A 16,033-nucleotide genomic window follows, 5' to 3' on the forward strand; every position below is an offset into this window, starting at 1 on the left:
ATACTGGTATATACCAATTCTGATCAAATTTGAGCGACACCATATAATTGCGGTATTTTTTCTGAAACCACTCATCTGATTATTTTGAAAGTTGGTATACATGTTCCTCAGGATGACCTCAGTCAAGTTTATACAAATTGAATTGAAATTTTCATATTTGTAATTTTAGGGCAATTTTCCGAATTTTTGGTCAAAATTTTTTTTATTCAAAAACAACAAATCTGATAGCTTTGATATTTAGTATACAGGTTCCTCAGGTTGATGAAAATCAGTTTTATGAATATTGTGAAGATATCTCGAATTTTGTATTTTTGCTGAATTTTTTGGTTATTTTTCTCATTGTAAGTAAAATTTCATCTTTTCAGAAACCGCTAGCCCAATTGCTCTCAAATTTAGATTGGATGTTTACAAGGGTGTTACCCTTCTAATTGTTGAAGTTACGACAAAATTTGAAATATTACTGTTTTGGAGCAATTTTTGTCATTTTTGGTCAAAAATCTTAAAAATATTTTCTTTTTAAAGCTCTTGGACAGACAACTTGTTCTCAAAATTACTTGTCTGATAGCTTTAATTTGGTACGAAAGTCCCGAGGGATGTTATTTGATAAATTTTCTGCTCAAAGTGTTGGGAACCCCCAAATTTTTATATTTTAGGTAATTTTCTCAGTTTGTGACCTTAAATGACCTACACCAACCCAGGATATGTTGTGAGAGAGTTTCGAAGGCTGTGAACATAATTTTGTCAAATTTAATATCAATTTGTAGTAAAATTTGATCCAGAAAACAAAGTTGAAGTAAATATTTTCATTGCGAACCAATTTTTGCAACTTTTGCATGTTAAGACACATAAGAACTGATGAGAAATTAGGATCCAGGATAATTCCAGATGTTGTAATCCCCCCACAGTGGAAGGCATTTCACTATCTGTAACTGATTTAAGTGTTGTTTACATTTGAATGATAGCACTCATAGCATTAATTAAAACATCCCCAAGGTTGTAAATACATTTCCTGTCAGCTGGTTTTATGTAAGGGGTGGAACATTTGATATTCAGGAGGGGGTAGGGGCTAGAAGATTGATGAGGTAGCATTACTTTTTACCAGATCCCTTGTACATTTTTTCCCACTCTTTATTTTTTCCCCCACTCTTTATTTTTTCCCCACTCTCCCACCTTTTCTTTTTGTCAAGCTTCTCTGGCTAATTTTTTTGTTGACGTTGCTTTCTGTATGTAGGATCTGCTTGTCCCGTTGCTATAGAAGATGATATGCATGTTCCCAAAGACGACCTCCAGTACCTAAGTTGCAGACCTTATTTGCTTTTGTCATTCTTGTTTTTCTGGTTTAAATATTTCTTGAATTTACCAATTCAAACTGAATGTGAGCACACTGTCCTTGACGGTATTTTTTGATATTGTTGAAAATATGCAAATTAGCGCCAAAAAAGGCGTTTTGGTAAAAAATCTTCTTCATAATCGCTGGTCAGACAGCTTTGTTATTTTGTATATAGGTCCCTTGGGATAACCCAACTTAGATTTGTTCAAATTGTAATGAAATATGCAAATCTGTACTTTTAAGGAATTTTTTTGGTCATTTTTGGTCAAAACTTTATTTCATCAAAACCGCCCATCTGACAGCTTTGATATTTGGTATTAGTATACAGGTTCCTACAGATGAACTAAATATGATATCTTGAATATATGATGAAATCTGCAATTTTGTATTTTTGGGGCAATTTTTCCAATTTTTGGTCAAAAATGTGTTTCTCAAAAAGTACTGGTCTAACAGCTTTGAAATTGGTATACAGGTTTCTATTGATGAACTAAGTGATATTTTTGAAATTATGATGAAATCTGCAATTTTGTAATTTTTGGGGCAATTTTTTCCATTTTTGGTCAAAAAATGTGTTTCTCAAAAAGTACTGGTCTAACAGCTTTGAAATTTGGTATACAGGTTTCTATTGATGAACTAAATTTGATCTTTTGAAATTATAATGAAATCTGCAGTTTTTGTTTTAGGGGCAATTGTTGCCATTTTTGGTCAGGAAATTTTATTCTCAAAAACTACTCATCAGATAGCTTTGGTTGACATGGTCATAGGGATGATCCGATGTGATATATTCAAAGTATGATGAAATCTTCAATTGTGTATTTTTACAGCTATTTTAGCCACTTTTTTCTGGCCACTGCATTGAGCTATCAAAGATTTCCACCTTCTTCATCAACATGTGTCTAAAATAGTTATTCTGTACATATAAACACAGCGGAGCTATATCGGCCGCTAGGTCGCTTGTTTGCATTTTGGGGCAATATTTTGGTCAAAAAATAATTTTCTTTGAAGTAAATGTTTTGATTGGTTTGAAATTTGTTTTTAATGTATCTAGAGGCAACCTCAGTTGAGTGTCTTCAAATTTTTGGTGAATATTTTCATATAGGCATTTTTGCGCAACTTTTCCCATATTTGGTCAAAAATCATTTTTTCTGAAATCCCTCTTCCAATGGCTATGAAACTTTGTATGCATGTTGCCAAGGGTAAACATTGTTAAGTATACACACTGTGGCCTGCCTCATCAAATCAAATGAGAGCCAAGTGTCATTGATGCTATGTTTCCATTATTGATCAAAAATCTCTTTCTCTAAACACTACTCATCTCATACCACTGGCTGACTTGTTCACAGGGATAATCTTACTGTGATGTTCAAATTATAATAATTTCAATTTGTATATAGTGGTAATGCAGCTTTTTTGACATTTTTTGAAATGTGCTATCAAAGTATCTATCTTCATAAACATATGTGTCACAAAAGCTATTCTCTACATAGCACAACAGGACTGTATTGGCCTTTAGGTAATGTGCTTTTATTTTTGTGAAATTGATGCCCTTTATCTCATTTTTCCGGTTATTGAAAGTAGTTATTTTACTTTATAGAGAAAAACTGCTCTTGTGCTTTACTCTACTGTTAAAATTTATGTACAGTTAAATAAAGATTTTTTTGGCTAAATAATGCTCAACGTCCATTTGTATGTGTGTATGAGATTGAGTTTATAGAACAGAGTTACTTGTAGGATTATTCTACATTTCTACTGATTTATCACGCATTTGGTATTGTATTGAAAAATACATATGACACCAAAATGTCTGTAAAGGTGTCCACGGAAATTCCACTTGATTACATGTTCCATCAGCTATGTTCAGCTTCTTTTAAAGGCGCCCTTCTCAATCCCTGGTTCTCACATTAGCGAATGTGTCAACAGCCCATTAACAGTTTGTCATTCTTTTGTTTTCCATTGAATATTTTATCAAGGAAAAAATATTTATATTAGATAAATCTGATAATGGAGTGGGGGCTTTAAGAAAAATTAAAAATAATTGTTGACTTGAAAAATGTAACATGCCAGCTGTGAAGTATCAGGTATAATAGGCCTATAGTACACTACCTTGGATTTTTGTCAACTTTTAGTACTGAAAAGAAAATCATTTGACTCCAAAAGTGTCCTTTTGACTTCAAAGTGGTCCTCGAAAACTTGGGATGATTTTACGGTCTCTCTGCTGTATTCCACATCGTTTAAGTTAAAGAGAGAATGTGTTGACTTGAAAAATGTAACATGCGACCTGTGAGGTATCAGGTGTTAATAAAACTATAGTACACTTCCTTTTTTGTCCAACTTTTAATATTGCATAAAGAAAATCAGTTTGGCTCCAAAAGTGTCCTTTTGACTTCAAAGTGGTCCCCGGGAATTTCGAATGATTGTACACTCTGTCTGCTTTATTCAACTTCTTTTGTGTAATTGAAGCAATGTTCTAACTTGAAAAATGGAACATGCGACCTGTGAGGTATCAGGTATTAGTGGACTATAGCACACTTCCTTGGATATTTGTCAACTTTTAGTATTGAAAAGAAAATCAGTTTGACTCCAAAAGTGTCCTTTTGACTTCAAAGTGGTCCCCGGGAAAATCGAATGATTGTACACTCTGTCTGCTTTATTCAACTTCTTTTGCGTAATTCAAGCAATGTTCTAACTTGAAAAATGTAACATGCGACCTATGAAGTATCAGTTATTAATAGGACTATAGTACACTTCCTTTTTTGTCCAACTTTTGGTATTGCATAAAGAAAATCAGTTTGACTCCAAAAGTGTCCTTTTGACTTCAAAGTGGTCCCCGGGAATTTCGAATGATTGTACACTCTGTCTGCTTTATTCAACTTCTTTTGTGTAATTGAAGCAATGTTCTAACTTGAAAAATGGAACATGCGACCTGTGAGGTATCAGGTATTAGTAGGACTATAGCACACTTCCTTGGATATTTGTCAACTTTTAGTATTGAAAAGAAAATCAGTTTGACTCCAAAAGTGTCCTTTTGACTTCAAAGTGGTCCCCGGGAAAATCGAATGATTGTACACTCTGTCTGCTTTATTCAACTTCTTTTGCGTAATTCAAGCAATGTTCTAACTTGAAAAATGTAACATGCGACCTATGAAGTATCAGTTATTAATAGGACTATAGTACACTTCCTTGGATATTTGTCAACTTTTAGTATTGCTTAAAGAAAATCAGTTTGACTCCAAAAGTGTCCTTTTGACTTCAAAGTGGTCCTCGAAAACGTGGGATGATTTTACGGTCTCTCTGCTGTATTCAACATCGTTTATGTTAAAGAAAGAATGTGTTGACTTGAAAAATGTAACATGCGACCTGTGAAGTATCAGGTATTAATAAAACTATAGTACACTTCTTTGATTTTGTCCAACTTTTGGTATTGAATAAAGAAAATCAGTTTGACTCCAAAAGTGTCCTTTTGACTTCAAAGTGGTCCCCAAAATCTCGGGATAATTTTACCCTCTCTCTGCTGTATTCATCATCGTTTATGTTATTGAAAGAATGTGATGACTTTAAAAAATTAATAGGACTTTAGTACACTTCCTTCGATTTTTGTCTACTTTTAGTATTGAATAAAGACAATCAGTTTGACTCCAAAAGTGTCCTTTTGACTTCAAAGTGGTCCCCGAAGACTTAGGATGATTTTACGCTTTCTCTGCTGTATTCATCATCGTTTATGTTATTGAAAGAATGTAATGACTTGAAAATGTAACATGCGACCCGTGAATTATCAGTTATTAATAGGACTAAAGTGCACTTCCTTTTTTGTCCAACATTTAGTATTGAATAAAGAAAATCGATTTGACTCCAAAAGCGTCCTTTTGACTTCAAAGTGGTCCCCAAAGTCTCGGGATAATTTTACGCTCCCTCTGCTGTATTCATCATCGTTTATGTTATTGAAAGAATGTGATGACTTGAAAAATGTAACATGCGACCTGTGAAGTATCAGGTATTAATAGGACTTTCGTACACTTCCTTTGAATTTTGTCAACTTTTAGTATTTGATCTTCACAATGACTTTGACTCCAAAAGTGTCCTTTTGACTTCAAAGTGGTCCCCGAAGACTTGGGATAATTTTACGCTCTCTCTGCTGTATTCATCATCGTTTATGTTATTGAAAGAATGTAATGACTTGAAAATGTAACATGTGACCTGTGAAGTATCAGGTATTAATAGGACTATAGTACACTTCCTTCGATTTTTGTCTACTTTTAGTATTGAATAAAGAAAATCAGTTTGACTCCAAAAGTGTCCTTTTGACTTCAAAGTGGTCCCCAAAATCTCGGAATACTTTTACGCTTTCTCTGCTGTATTAATCATTGTTTTTGTTATTAAAAGAATGTGTTGACTTAAAAATGTAACATGTGACCTGTGAAGAATCGGGTATTAATAGGACTATAGTACACCTCTTTTGATTTTCGTCTACTTTTAGTATTGAATAAAGAAAATCAGTTTGACTCCAAAAGTGTCCTTTTGACTTCAAAGTGGTCCCCGAAGACTTGGGATGATTTTACGCTTTCTCTGCTGTATTCATCATCGTTTATGTTATTGAAAGAATGTATAAAATGTAACAAGCGACCCGTGAATTATCAGTTATTAATAGGACTAAAGTGCACTTCATTTTTTGTCCAACATTTAGTATTGAATAAAGAAAGTCAATTTGACTCCAAAAGTGTCCTTTTGACTTCAAAGTGGTCCCCAAAGTCTCGGGATAATTTAAACTCTCTCTGCTGTATTCATCATCGTTTATGTTATTGAAAGAATGTGATGACTTGAAAAATGTAACATGCGACCTGTGAAGTATCAGGTATTAATAAGACAAGAGTACACTTCCTTTTTTTGTCCAACTTTTAGTATTGAATAAAGACAATCAGTATGACTTCAAAATTGTCCTCTTGACTTCAAAGGTATCTCCTTGAAAATTTGGATAATTTTACGCTCCGTCTGCTGTATTCAACTTTTTAGGTAATGTATTACTTCAATCGCGTGACTTTCTATGGTACATAATGGATATTTTTTTTAAAAAATATAAAGAAAAATACCCACTCTTAAAAAAATTTGCCTCGAGTCCTATCCATATGTATTTCATATCTGTGCATTCGTAGCACAATGCTGAGGTGTATAGATCGCATTCGTGTCAAGGGATATCGCTTCAGAACCGCTGTTAATCTGTCCATGGACCTTTTACTTAGTTTACTACGACACCAGACTGTACCATTGTTTTGCGGGGAGGGCAGATTTTTGTGAGGCGCTGCAAAACGGGTGACTGTTGAAAGCTATGATGAACCGCCGACTTGTCCAGGACAACCATCTGAATAAAAAAATGTGAAAATTGTTATATCCGGTCATCCTTTAAGACTCACTTTAGAATGATTATATCCATTTACAATTTGTATTTCAAGTATTTTACTTGATTTTGATATGGCTCTACGTAGACCTGAAATAGATTATAATAACAATATAATACAATACTTTACAAAACTCAGGGAGTGCGGTAAGGCAAAAATTACAAAATTGCAAGTTACGACAAAGTTGTATGTGCTGCTACAGGGGAGAAAGTAACAGAAATCAATGACAATAGGTAGTTTATCTTTCAGAGTAAAGATGTGAGCAATAATAACATAAAACCGGACCGACCGATAATTCATGTAGTACATTCAATCAGGGCTCAAAGTAGCGACCATTTTCAGTCGCATAGGCGACCAAATTTTATGAGATTGCGACTGAATTTTTTTCAAGACATTACTCCATACCGTATACGTGATCAAATACAACATATATTCGCTCAGTGTTCACGGAGCATTGTCCCGAAAGGCCGCGACCCCAAAATACGCATTGAATAAGCATAGCCGTTGAGCGGAGTTACTCAAAGGTTTGAGCGCGTTCTCTCCACTGCACAGCGCTGCCAATGTGTCTGCTGATGTTATCTTGAATGATCTGTCAAAATATCCCATGAATTTAATGATAAATTTTACTACAATCCAATCAAGTATCAGAAGCAGTTTTAGTGCTGTCACATCATTTCAATTGAACCAATCATAATCCCAGCATAAAATGTCATCAAAATATAGCTGACAAGGGAAAACAAGCAACCAGTAACTGCAACATGTTTCATGCGTTCACGTGCGTAATGAATATTTGCGTTAGGGACGGACCATTAGATCTTGGGAGGGGGGTGGTCAAAAACAGAAAAAAAAAATTTTCAGAGCAGAAAGTTAGGAAAAAAAAAATCTTCAAACTAGTTTGCAAAATAAAAAAAAAATAAATAAGAAGACAAAGGCGTAAAAAAAAATCTGCAAAACTCTTTAATATTTTGAATTTTTTTTAGATTTTACCGACAGAAAGCAACTTGCAGTATTTTTTAGTACATCCTCCAGGCACATTTTTAATTTTAATTATACATTTAGAGTGACTGTATCCCTTATACTGGAAGTTGTGATTATCTTATCTTTTCAGGACTTTTGTATTCTGATCACTTGAAAATTATGAAATTATAGAGCCTGTTTTCTACTTGTTTCCTGCGTACAAACCAAGCAGGTACACTGGTAAAACATTGAAACTATGGTATGGTTGTCAAGACAGAAAGTTGTATTTGCCTTTTAAGATCAAGGTAAACAGATGCAGGCCACATCAGTTTCATTTTTTTTTACAGCATTTTATCGCAATGATGAATGCAAGAATGGGTGAACAAGTAGAAACACGTCAATAATGATAAAACAACATATCAAGTCATTATGTATTATTTTGCTTTTAGAAAGGCATTTTCTCAAAAAACAGCCTCAAAAACAACAGCAACATATGTTTTTAACATTCAACAATACACTACGTAGAATGCCATCTATCCAACAAATCCCAACACAAAACACACAAAAGGGTTGAACTTTGAAAGTTTCTCGATAGCAAATACTGAATAAATCTGCATGAATAATCGTTTTTGTGTAGCAAATTTCAAAGAAATTGGACAAGCCCTTTCAGAGAATACAGATTTTTTGACCATGAATGGCATAAATTGCCCTAAAAAGACAAATGTTGAAATTTCAACACATCTATACACATCCAATCAATTTGGACATGCTGCTACAGAGAAATAGATGTTTTATCAAAAAAGGGCAACAATTGCTCTAAAAACACAAATATGCAAATTTAACTATATTATTTAGCTTATTTTAGCTTCTCAGCTTGTCAAAATCAATTGTAAATCATGAGATATGCATGATGTTTGGTGGGGTGAATGTAGGCATTTCACCACGCAGTAGAAAGGGAAGCCAGGAAACAAAAATAGTCAATTTTCAAAACTATAGGAAGCTACTGAGGAGCAAGAAGACCATGTTTCAGAGAAGATGTGTAATCCGAAAAAAATGCTCCCAAAGTGCCACCAAATAACACCATTTTTATCTCTATTTTTCAAAAGCTCCAACAGCAGGAGGGGGGACACCCCCCTCCTGACCTCCCCCCGCAAAAATACTCCCCAAGTGCCACCAAATAACACCATTTTAATCTCTATTTTTCAAAAGCTCCAACAGCAGGAGGGGGACACCCCCTCCTGACCACCCCCTGCAAAAATACTCCCCAAGTGCCACCAAATAACACCATTTTAATCTCTATTTTTCAAAGCTCCAACAGCAGGAGGGGGACACCCCTCCTGACCACCCCCTGCAAAAATACTCCCCAAGTGCCACCAAATAACACCATTTTAATCTCTATTTTTCAAAAGCTCCAACAGCAGGAGGGGCACCCCCTCCTGACCACCCCCTGCAAAAATACTCCCCAAGTGCCACCAAATAACACCATTATAATCTCTATTTTTCAAAAGCTCCAACAGAGGCAGGGGGACACCCCTCTCCTGACCTCCCCCCCCTTGACCGCTTGCGTGGCCGCTTGTGGTGCTTGGCACCAAATCTTTGCCCTCTTTATCTTCAGACAGCGACGAACTAAAAAAAAATTATAAATCTGAAAATTTACTCTGAAAAAAAATTTGCACAGCTAATCTCAATTTGAAAAAAAAATTCAGAAATGTACAATAGTAAAAAAAAAAAATTCACAATTTCATTGTGACCACCCCCCCTCCCAAGGTCTAATGTTCCATCCCTTAGTGGCATGTGACCGGCTAGACCATTTCCGGAAATCGTCCTTTGGAAAGCAGATCAAAGCATCGATTTCATCAAGCTTGGACTGGACTATCCTGTTTCATAAAGGTTTTTGTTTTCAGCTAGATCTAAATAGCAAGCAACTTTGTTGAAATATCATGGCAAATCTGCCGGGTAGCGACTGAAATTATGTAGAACCATGGAGGTAGTAGAGAACAGACCATGGATGGGACTGTGGCGATGACCTCAATGACCCGAGCGAGTTCGATACACGCCACTAGTACCGCTGCGATATCACAGCTAGGATTAAATGCGCATATACGTTTGAGTTTTGTTCTCTTGCCTACAAAATATCTATCGAAAGTTGATAGTTGCTGCATTTCTATTCAGAGTTTTTGTTGAAAAAAGTAGCTATCTACGGCTAGCGGCTTAGTTGGTCCCCCAAAATAGTACTGCTGAAAGTTTTTGGAGTGACCTGCAGAACAGAGTTGTAGAGCGGGGCAAACTGCGTAACACTAAAACTGGATCGCACAGTAACAAATGACGGAAACCGATCGAGCCAGTTGCGACAGCTACTAGACTAGCTGAAGTCTATTTATCATAGAATACAGGTATTTCTCGATATTTCGCGATACAAATTAATTTCCATGCATTCTGGTGTATCTTATCATAACGTATTAGTTGATCAACATGTTCTGGCAATGACAGTTGACGCAAACGCAAGGAAAGAAAAAGAGATGGGCCGTACTGAAATAAAGACTCTGACAACAGCTCACACATTAATTTAATCTTTATTAGGGAAACAAATGTACCGATCGGGACATAGGCCTATGATACCATTTTATTCATCTCGTTTTCTTTTATGACGCTTTCCCACATCATATGAGATGATATTTTCTTTGCGACAGCAGTCTATAGCATGTCATCGACTTAGGACGTTGAGCCCTGCATTCACTGTCCTTATGACGATCATTTTCTCAGAGATATCAGTTTAAAACAAGAAAATTATCTTTAAGTTTACAACTCGTCAAATTGGGCGGGTCAGCTAAATTTCCATTATCGATACTAATGATGTCAACAGAATGTTTAAGTTGGTTGTTGTGATAGAAGTTCATATCTAGAAGTTATACGAAAACGAATACGAATACGAATACGAAAATGATGTTTGTTTAAAAAATCTTTCCTCCAAAGACTACTTCTGGCCCACAGGCGCTAATAGCTTGGTAGTCTGCTAAATTGATCGATTTTCGGCTCGATCTATCGATCCCGTGGTCAGTATGCCCGCCATTGTAACCTAATGAGTATTTTGGTTACAATGGCGCGCATATCGACTATGGGATCGATAGATCGAACCGAAAATCGATCTATTCAACAGACTACCCAGCTAAGTAGTGCCTGTGTACTGGCCGTTTGTTTTTAAAATCTCTCCTCTAATTATAGCAACGATATCTTTCAATCTAGGGCCTAAAAAGATTGGATCTTTTTCAACTTACATTCTCAAATATTGAGGTAGCCTATTGATATATTGTCATATAAAAAGCACTTTAACTTCTGTAAAGACAGAACTTTTATATAATACGTACGACATTTGAACTAAAAATAAAAAATTTTGTCAGTGACTCAATACGAATACGAATACGAATACGAAAAACGAATACGAAAACGAATACGAAAATAACTTCAGCATCGTGCCAAATTGTCTGTTCACGCCTGAGGGCCCCTCAAGGCTCTTCACGCTCACCCTGCTTCTCAGTGAGCCTCCTGCCAAAATCCGCCAGATACGGTTCTACTGCAAAATTGGGAGGTAATTAGTCAAACCTAAATTAAAGTGATATGAAATAAATACATTCTTAATTTTTGTAGCGAACCTTGTCTTCGACTAGCTGTACAAGAATAGTTTTCATAAGACTTTCAGGAAGACAACCATGATTTAGCACCGCCGGAAAAGATAAGACCAACTTTCCATGCTGACAATCATGAGACACATGTCATGAAATATAAATTTATTTCGTGACATTGGTCTGACAATTGAGACAAACCAGAAAAATAACAAACGTCTTGGATGTGACACACACACACATACACACACACACACACACACACTCTCTCTCTCTCTCCTCTCTCTCTCTCTCTCTCTCTCTCTCTCTCTCTCTCTCTCTCTCAGGGTTGCTGTAAAATTTCTCCAGCAACCCTTATTATTATACCATATTATTATACCATTTAACCCATATTCCGCTCTTTGTATCGGACCAGTTGTTGTGTATATGTATGTTAAATGCTTGCATTGTGTAGTTATGCGAATGCGTACACTTGATCTCTATATGTTACACTTGATTTCTATGTTGCACTTGATCTCTATGTTACACTTGATATATATGTTATTGCCTTCACGTGTGCTATATATTAAAGGTAGCCAAATACTTTTTAAAAATATACCTATACAAAATGTGTTGTAATGTCTAAAGTAATTAATTTTATTACGCCGCTCGTCCCGTATACCTTTACTGTTCCACTTTTCTAGTGCTGTCCAGGTTTGGTGGCCACCTACATGAATCCTAAGGGTACCAAACCTCAGATCAAGGAGCAGAAACTCCGGTACATCTGGCTCTGCTTCCAGTCAATGCTGGCAAACCTCAAGGAGAATTCCTGGGAGAGAAGAAAGTCATACCATGGCTGATAAATGGCGCAGGCATGAATTATAACACCTATGAATAGTGAGGTACTTACAGAATTTCCTGGGTCCGATTTCATCGAAAATCGAATTCCGATAAACAATATGATTCTTATGAATATAGCTTGACAATGAGGGATATTTGACAGACTTGCGTATTTTTGAAATTTATTCAATGCTATCACTTCCTCTGGCTCTATTTGAGACAATTTCTAAATGAAATATCCTACCAATCTTACTCATGTACTACTATGTTTGCATGTTCAGCCACGAATAGGAAAAGCTTGTTGAAGCTTCAGGCACCTACTTTCTACTTTTCGATGAAGATGTTGAGACTTTGACTTCTGTTTCAGTGTAATGTAACACAGAACTAATAAAAAATGTACCACATGTCTGGTGTGTGACCTTTTCTGTATATTCTATATATGGCTCAGTACCTGATTGTATTACTGTTGGAAATTGAATTTGGGCCCGGACAAAAAAAAACCCAATTGTCAATACTGACAGAGCGCCGAATAGGGGTTGTACAAGGTATCTTGACAAACCGAATGCTTGGTAAACTGAGATAAGACAAGAAATGTGGTTGACGTATAGAAGTTGCAGATAATAGACAGAAAATTGAAAAAGAAAATGGCAGAGGTTTCCGTTCCTTGGGTTTTAAACCCAGAAAATGTCCAGAAGTTTAGTTTTTATACCACGTGATAAAAAATGTATATGTATTCTTAATAAAATTAAGCTGTTCGAGACTGGTATTGAAAGCTTTCCACAAAACCTGAAGTTGTTTTTCGGAAAGCCCTCTCCCGATCTTGAAGAATGCTGAGAATTTCTGAAGTAACATATACATTGTCATGTGACTTACGTAACCCTCTCATTGTTGTCCTCTTTTCAGTGTTGTCCAGGCTTGATGGCCACCGACATGTTCCCTATTAAAGGGTTCCAAAACGCCGGATCAAGGAGCAGAAACGCCGGTGTATCTGGCTCTGTCTCTGCCTATTATCTGTTGATATCCTCCGTACAAGTTATCGAGTTGCCTATGCTATAGAAACATCAGCCCATTTCCTAATTTGTTGACGGCATTTGTCGATTGCTTGGATAAAGTCAACACTTTGTGCTTTTTCAATTACCCCCCTAACAAACACACAATGTGTTCAAGTGCCCCCTTCCGACTTGCTATAATTTTGAAGTTCCCCCTCAAAGGAAGGAAAAATAGTACTTCGTCCAAGTATATCAAATCATAAGACATAGGAGTTTATTGGGCAAACTATTGACATTCTACCGTAAAAACAACTACATCTCTACATTTATATGAGTGCGATATTTCATGTAAATTTACTTTGCTTGAAGTGGCATATGTGTACAAAAAAAATTAATTTTTGCATTTCATCCATGATGTTGATTTACTATACATGGAAGTCTATGAGGTAACTATGAACGTGTATTTTCCAATATAGAAGTAGCAATATCTGTTCATCTATAGGCATTTGGTAACTGATATAAATGTACTTGATTAGCATTGGGTGTTTACAAGTGCGCATCTTTACAAGAAGTTTAATTTTGGAATTTTGCCGAAAATGTTGATCAACTATACATGTAGTCTATGGGGAAACTGTTAATGATTTATTTACTTTACAAAACTAGTAAAATCTGTTCATTTATAAGCACTTTATTATTTATATTACTGTACTTGATTAGACTAGTGGTCATAGGTGCATGTGTGTGCAAGAAATTTGATTTTGGAATTTCACCGAAATGTTCAACTTGATTCAGTACATGTTGTAGTCTATGAAGAAACTTCGAATAACACAGGAGTTATCACATCCCAATTGTTATTCAATGGTTGTATGACCTGAAGCTTCCAGTTATTAATGATGACACTATGCACTGTTCTGAATAGTTTGTATTCTGTCAAAGTCCTCACAAAATAAAAATGTACATACGGCGACATGAACGTTTGACACTTACCAAGACCAAATGTCAAAGGGAGAATGTTATCAAGTAAGTTATGCCCAAATTGTTATTGAAAGGTTAATTTCAAACTTTTAGTCATTATAGAGGACAGTTTGTGCACAACAGAGGACTTGGGTAAGTAGAAATCATGAAAGAAATCTTTTGCCGCAATGTAGCTGCTTGGATCATCAATAATATTATTAATATGCTGTAAAACTTGCGCCCGAAGGGCGCTCCGAAAATGGAAATGGCAAGAAATGAAAGTACCAGAAGGTATTTGGAAGGGAATTTGATATTCTCTAAATTTTTAAGTCCCCTTTGCAAATGTCATGTTTTTTCTGATATCCCCGGCACGTTGTTATTTTTTTCAAGTCACCCCCACGCTCCCACCCCTCCAGAGGTTTTTGTGAATGTAGCCTACAACTGGAATTCAACTCACGATTGCAGCCGAGAAGGATTTTGAGTGATCTGGGGGGGGGGGTGTCGTTGAAAGTCCTGCTCGACAGACCGAAATTGCTACAGAGTCACACGTACGTTTATTGAGTCAGACATAAACTGACATGTTTTGGTCTGTCAGTTCACGTCATCACGTGGAGCTTGTACAGAAAATAAATACAAGTGTTTCATTTTTCGAGAAAGTAGAAGATGTACGCGATGAATGTAAATCTCTAGTAACTATGATTTAATAATTTATTTAAAGTTTGAACAATGAACTCTACAAAAAAGGTTAGAACGGTGTTGCTTCTACTCACACACATGATTCCGGTAATGAATATGAACTAGTTCCAGTTTGCCTTGCTCTAGTCGAATAATCTTTGAAATTTGCTTCATAAAGTAATCTCTTTTAGGCCAAGATAAATAAAAGTTTGTCTCACATCCTAGACATTTTGCGAAAATGATGCTGTGACGCGGAGTTTTTTGCTTCACAATGTTTTTATTCTTCAACCAACAAGGACGAGCAAAAACATGAACAACATAGGAATGCACGCAGAGATAAATGCACAGCAGTGTTGCTTTAGTATTTTGTATAGCAACAGTTCTGTGGTTTGACTTTTAGTGCAGCAATGCACTGTTTTGACATGTGTGTACAGTTCTGCATGGAATGTTAGTGTCAGTTTTGTTTTATACAATACTGTGCTATGCACTATCGTCGCGTATATTTGCGGTTTTTTCCATTTTATTTCCTCATGAACTGAAAAAAGTTGACGCGGCGGGTGTGAATTGCGAGGATTGGAAACAAACTTTTTATTTTTCTTGGCCTGAGTTTAGTTTTTTTCAGTAACTAGTACATGCTTTCGAATTTGGTATCTTGATCAGGATGTTAAGATCCCTGCACCCTGTCCCAGAGGGCGCTTACATAAGGTTATTCTGGGTCACGATATGTGGGTCATCAAAGTTCATATAAAGGCCAAGAAAATAAAAAGTTTGTTTCTCATACAAAAATAATAAAGCAACACTGCTGTGCATTTATCTCTGCGTGCATTCCTTTGCTATTTTTCCCCGCGTTCTTGTTGATTGAAGAATGAATAAAAACATTGAGAGTAAAAAAATACTCGCGTCACCACATCGTTTTTTAAATATGTCTAGGATGAGAAACAAACTTTTTATTTTTCTTGACCTAAGAGGTTAAAACAAACCTTGTGAAACCATAGACCCTGGATCGATGTTCTCTGCACATGCGCCAGCGTCTCACACGTTTCGTGGCGGGAGTCATAGACGTTTAAGGTATTTTACTCGTTATGTGAGACAGACTATTGAGATCCCAAGAAATTAATGAGTCTCGGTGATAATCAGTAAGACGGCAGCACGGGCTTTTAAGAGTTGGTGATGTAAACATTTCTGATTGCTTTTTATAGGCACTCTAGGTAGTCCGTTAGGTCGATCGATTTTCCGCTCGATCTATCGATCCCGTACTAGGATAGATCGAGCAGAAAATCGATCCATCTGGCAGACTAC

At 36.1% G+C, this 16,033-nt stretch overlaps 1 pseudogene; it reads left to right on the forward strand.

Annotated features, from left to right (window-relative positions):
* The window catches only part of LOC139140649 (carbonyl reductase [NADPH] 1-like), a 45,775-nt pseudogene extending 33,255 nt beyond the window's left edge, over nt 1-12,520 (forward strand).
* The last annotated feature ends 3,513 nt before the right edge of the window (nt 12,521-16,033 follow it).

Source organism: Ptychodera flava, chromosome 9, assembly GCF_041260155.1.
Source record: "Ptychodera flava strain L36383 chromosome 9, AS_Pfla_20210202, whole genome shotgun sequence".
Classification (NCBI taxonomy): domain Eukaryota; kingdom Metazoa; phylum Hemichordata; class Enteropneusta; family Ptychoderidae; genus Ptychodera; species Ptychodera flava.